This window comes from Glycine max, chromosome 19, assembly GCF_000004515.6.
Source record: "Glycine max cultivar Williams 82 chromosome 19, Glycine_max_v4.0, whole genome shotgun sequence".
In the NCBI taxonomy this organism is placed as follows: Eukaryota; Viridiplantae; Streptophyta; class Magnoliopsida; order Fabales; family Fabaceae; genus Glycine; species Glycine max.
Window position 1 is genome coordinate 23,246,386 of NC_038255.2, and position 6,000 is coordinate 23,252,385.

Here is a 6,000-nt window from a genome sequence, read left to right on the forward strand (position 1 = left end):
TCATTTTGCACCCTTGTATCATCCAGAGGCGGCGGGCCCGATGATACGCGGAAATACCCGAGTGGTTATCCGTATAAACATTCTTTTGCTATCTGTAAGACAGAACGCTTGATAGCATGCAGAGGCTGACACAGTCTTCTGCACCTTTTGTTCCTCCGGGAACAACAAGTCATTTACATGCGGAAATTTCATGGTCACCCGCGACTCTCGTCAACCGAGAGGAGCGAAATTAGTGTCATACACTGATTTTCGTCCGGGGACCTTTGCTTGATGACATGCGACCATTCTTTGGTCCTTGTGAGGTGCTTGGCATCCATCATTAGGCAATTTGTGAAATTCTAGGAGCGACAAGTCATGGTCACCCGCGACTCTCGTCAACCGAGAGGAGCGAAATTAGTGTCATACACTGATTTTCGTCCGGGGACCTTTGCTTGATGACATGCGACCATTCTTTGGTCCTTGTGAGGTGCTTGGCACCCATCATTAAGCAATTTGTGAAATTCTGGGAAGAACAAGTCATTTGCATGTGGAGATTTTATGGTCACCCGCGACTCTCGTCAAATCGAGAGGAACGAAATTAGTGTCTTATCTTTACTTTCCTTTTATCTCCAATAAAAGACAAGTAAAGATGGGCAACTGTCATACCCTAATTTCGTCCGGGGACCTTTGCTTGATGACATGCGACCTTTCTTTGGTCCTTGTGAGGTGCTTGGCATCCATCATTAGGCAATTTGTGAAATTCCAGGACATGCCGAAAAACCAAAAAAATGTTGATGCACAATCCGTAAGTTTCCGTGACACACCGGAAATCAAACGGAAGCATCGTTGCATAATTAAGTGAGGTTCCGTAACATTCCGTAAGTCAAAAGGGGGATGATTATGTAATCCGCAAGGTTCCGTAACATTACGGAAAGAAAACAAGTATCGTTACGAAATTCGTAAGTTTCCGTAACTTTACGAAAAAAGAATCACCAAAAAACAGCAGATGGGGGTGTACTTAGTAAAAATGGGGGTGCAAATAGCACCCAGGCCCACTTGGGCCCTCCAGAATATTCCTCCAGAAGTTCTGGAGGAAGCAACCTGGCTCGCCTGGGCGAGCTGGGCGGCAACCACCTCCCCTATTTTGCTATAAATAGGGGAGGAAGTGAAGAAGGAAGGGGTTCAGCCCCTTAGGCACTTCTCTCTCTTTCGAATTTGCTTGGAAAAATTATTTCCGTGAAGAAAATCTAAGCCGAGGCGCTTCCGAAACGTTTCCGTAACATTTTCCGTTAGGAATTTCGCAAAAGTTTCAACCGTTCTTCGACGTTCTTCATTCGTTCTTCATCGTTCTTCGATCTTCAACGGGTAAGTACCTCGAACCAAGCTTTTCGATTCATTCTATGCACCCATGGTGGTCCACATTGTGTTTCGTGCATTTTTATTCTCGTTTTGTTTACTTTTTATACCCCCTCTTGACGTGCTTAAGCCATTTTACTTAAGTCATTTCTCGCTTAACTTAAAAATAAAATAAATTTCCACCGAACGTTTGAATTGTGTTATCCGTTAACTTCGGTTAAAATGAATTCCGACCGTTCGGTCGTGCCGTAACCACGTTGGAAATCAAAAAAAGGTAAAAAATAATATAATAATCAAAAAACATCTTTTAGTAAAATAAAGCGGAAAATCAATCGGACGTTTTTCTCTTTGGGATTTCTCATTCTTAATCGAATTGATTAATAACTAAAGTGAAACTAAGGCTAAAATCAACTCGCCTAGTCAAGCTCGTCCACAAAAATAGGCTTTTGAAGTTTGTCATCTCAATTTCTCACTAAGTAAAATGGATCATTTTTAAGGTCCAACGCCTTAAAATGATCACCACTTAAGTAAAAAAGAATCACTTGATAAGAAAGAACTACGTAGGTCTGATTTCCTCATCACAAATTGAGGAATACGTAGGAGCAAAGGGAAACACCCTTGTCGACCACAAAAAAGAGAAAAATATAAAAAGGGCATAAAGGATATAAGGACATAAAAGGGAACGTGAAAATCAAAGTCATGTTTGCACATTCGATTAAAGGCTGCCGTCCCTTGGGACGGACGTGTGGGGTGCTAATACCTTCCCCGTGCGTAAATACAACTCCCAAACCTTTCACTTAAAAGTTCATAGATCGCGTCTTTTCCGGTTTTTCCGACGTTTTCCTCAAATAAACGCATCCCGAGAGTCTCGCGTCGCCCTCCCGCCGAAGGGTAGGTTGCGACACTAATGATCTGGGAAGACCAGCTAGAAATTTTTCTTTCCAAAAAGGTTGTTGACTATCTTCTCTTGTGTAAACCCTAGTTAGGAAAGTATCTCTATACCACCTAAAATCCGCTAAGGTTCTACACTTAAGATTTGACAATAATTCTGCAGACCTATCTTTCCACAAGGATGGGTCTCCAATGAAATGTTGGGCTATTGTAAAAATTAATGTGTTAACAGCGTCAGGAATCTCTTTATCATCGTCATTAGTAATGACTTTTCCATTGAGATTCGTCTTAACTGCACTGTAAATTTTTGATTTCTCTTCGTTAGTGAGATAATTATCCCACCATCCTTTCAGTTGTCCAGAAAATCCTGCCACTAAGATATCTATAATGGTCTCTTCTGAACATTCATGGGAGGTTTGGTAAGCCGTAGCTACCATGGTCATATGTTGGAGTGTATTCATGATGTTATACTCCGTTTGTGTATCTATGTTCCATTCATAGATGTTGTTTGCACTAAAACTCTTAAAATTGTTTTCACCTCTTTCCTCTAATAGAAGGTCAGGGGCAGTTGGACGTTGATAATATAATTTGGAGGTTGTTTTCCAGTGTTTGGAATTAATTGGATTTATATTCTTCTCTGACACTGATCCTATCTCAGTTGTGTTATCTGAGTTTTGGCCACTATCTTCATTAATAACATTGATTAATTTGGAGGTACTTCTTGTTACCATTTTGGAAGTATTTTCCGAGGCTTGGGGGGTATCTGGAATGACTTTAAGTAAACTACCAATCTTGTTTAGTAATTCACTATGGTTGTCACCTACGCCTTCAATTAAGGATTTAGTTTTTCTAAGTTCCCTAATTTTTCTTTTAGCCTTCTCACTAACTTTGAAAGGTTTGAATAAAGGTTTTTCAATGGGGATTCTTGGCGAAGTTTCCTCAATTGTTTTTTGTTTAGGAACTACCTTAGTTTTTATGGTTTCTCCTAAAGCTTGTAAGTATTTGTTGGTATAATTTGCCTGTTCCATTAGGCTCTTAATGTCTTTAGAGGTTATTTCCTCATTGACATCTTTTGTCTTGAATGGAATTGCCATGACAGGTTTATTGTTACTGTCTTTGATGTTTGGTAGTTGATATTGTGTTGCGGGAGGTAATTCCGATTGGATTAACTCACTATCCTTCACTTGCCAATTTGTTATGACATTTGTTGTTGGATCACCTATGATGTCTTGTTTCCAAGGGTAATCTATATCCTTTCTGATGGCATAAGCATGAAACCAATCAAAGAAAAGGACATTAATTTTGACTCTTTCGACAAATTCGTAGAACTTGTCTTGGATTTGTTTTCTGTTTGTACCCTTGTAATGTTGGAAAAACCATCTCCTTTGGGGTTCATTCTCCGGAGAATAAAAATCTTTCCTAAGGGTTTCCTTATCCATGCTAAAGTTGTCAGATAACATCATAAGGTTCCATAGAAGAGTATGTTGGGGATTGGATCGACTTTTGGTCGTCCTCTTGTTCTTGGTTGTAAGTTGTTCTAGGTATGCTTGAAGTGGTGTCTAATCCTTGGAGGTTTACAGTAGGGAACTGGTTATGTGACTCAGATCTGGTTAGTCCTACTGGAATTGAACGGGTTCTAACTGAAAAAGACCTTCTGGCTGACTCATATTCAGACCTAGAGGCTTCTATCCTTGATGAAAAAGAATTTCTCCTATTGAAGGTTATCTCTACCTTTCCGGAGTTATCTTGCTTAATATGCTCTATGGTTGGAGCGGGTCGGGGAATAGACGGTGTGGCCTTATCTATAACCCATCTTTCGGGAAGAGTTACTTCATCCCATTTTATTTTTCTCGGGAGAGACACGTTAGCCTTTGTCATATCAGTGATAAACAAGGTTGTTTCTCCTTTTTGAGGTTTTAAAAGGACTCTAGATGCACAAGTATTCATGACCTTGTACTGGATCCTATAAATTAAGGCTGCTGGGATTGATCCTTCTTTCATGCCAAGGCCATGAAAGTGGATGTTTAAGAACAGAGAGTCAAGAATGTTTCTGTCCATCAGACTCACTGTTTTGTTTGGATAACAATTAAAATATATTGGACCTTGTCCTAGGCTGGTCTCGACTGTTCCAATTAGGGAGTCTTCAAATTGATTATGCCTAATATCTCTTAGACACATTAAAACTGCTGCATCTATGCCCATATCAATTAAGGGCTTGATGGCTACTTGTACACAACCGATGTGTAGATATTTATACTTACGGCTATGTTCATAAATTGAATTTTTTGAAAGTAGATGAAATTCTTCCCCTATATCTTGTCCTAGAGGAATATTGTTTTCTACTGTTTTGATTATGTAATCAAAGTTGTGTTTGTCTTTAATTGTTTCAGGAACGTATAGTTGATCCTGAGGGATTTCTGGAATGTTCCAGTCATCCATGTTTTGATTAATATCTTCGAATCGGACTTCCTCATCGAAGAGATTGTGTTTTGGGGCGACCTCTTGGGTCTGGTTATCTTGATCATTTAAGAGATTGGTGTTTCTTGAAGAAGATGAAGAGGAGGAATTTGAGCGAAAAGAGATACGGGAAGAGGATCGCAATAATCTAGACATGATTAAAACATTCTCTAATATCTTTGCCTTCATTTGGTTCCATAGGAATCTTTCCATAAGGCTATATGTTACAGAACTTCTTGGATCTGAATAAATGAAAAAGAAGATTTTTTTTTTTTTTTATACAGACAATATAGTTTGAACATTACTCCTATAGCCACCAGTATATTATGTCTCAATATTTTATTTGAACAATACACCTTAGCCTTACTGCCCTTTCTCATCCACGGGACTTACTGCTACAGTATCATTCAACTAAAATATCAGACTGCTGTGCTTCCAGAAAATACTATTCAAACACATACTGTTTAAATTAAAATCACTGTACATGCTTCAGATCCATAAGTTCAGTTAACATATGCCCTTACGGACACTATTCCTACTTCCCCATCAAGGCTCTGATACCAGAGATCAGCGGAATAAGATCAAACGGACAGATAGGAAGTAAGAATGCAGTATGATAAAATTAAACTTACGAATTATAAACTTGTAAAGCAGATATCAAGGGCACACCGAAACGGCTTACAAACCCAGGTTTTTGAAAACAAAGAAACCGAAGCGGCGGCAGAGCCGCACAGGATCGGTGGAGGGAGAAGAGAGAAGGATGAAAAATAGAAATTTATTGAATCTAGAAAGAAGCGCTTACAAAAATCTTGTTTCAGAGCACCTCTCTTCCGAAACCTGAAAAAATGGCTAAATGAAAGGGTGCCTCACAACATACTTGAGGACTCCTTATATAGCCAAAAATCTAAGACCGGTAGTTGCCGGTAGTTTTGACCGGGACTATTTGACTGTTTGTTACAAGACAAGTAGTTTTGACCGGGACTTTAATGGCTATAGGACAGGTAGTATTGTCCAGCATTAATTACACATTAATTACAAACAGACGGTTTTGTGACCGAAATTAAATTTAATCTAAACAGATACTAAAACAATCATCTTCGTTTTGGTAAAAGGGATCTTCTTCGTCTTCTTCAGCAGAACTTGTTTCTTCCTTCTTTGAGGATGAAGCTTCTTCTTCCTGTTGTAACATTTGTAGAACTTCCTTCAGATTTTTAGCTAAGACCTCCTTTGATGTCGATCCTGCTAAAAATGCTGCCAGATGAGACTTTTGGTTCAAAAACACAGAAGTCTCTGGATCAGCTGCCTTGAGGAATTCTG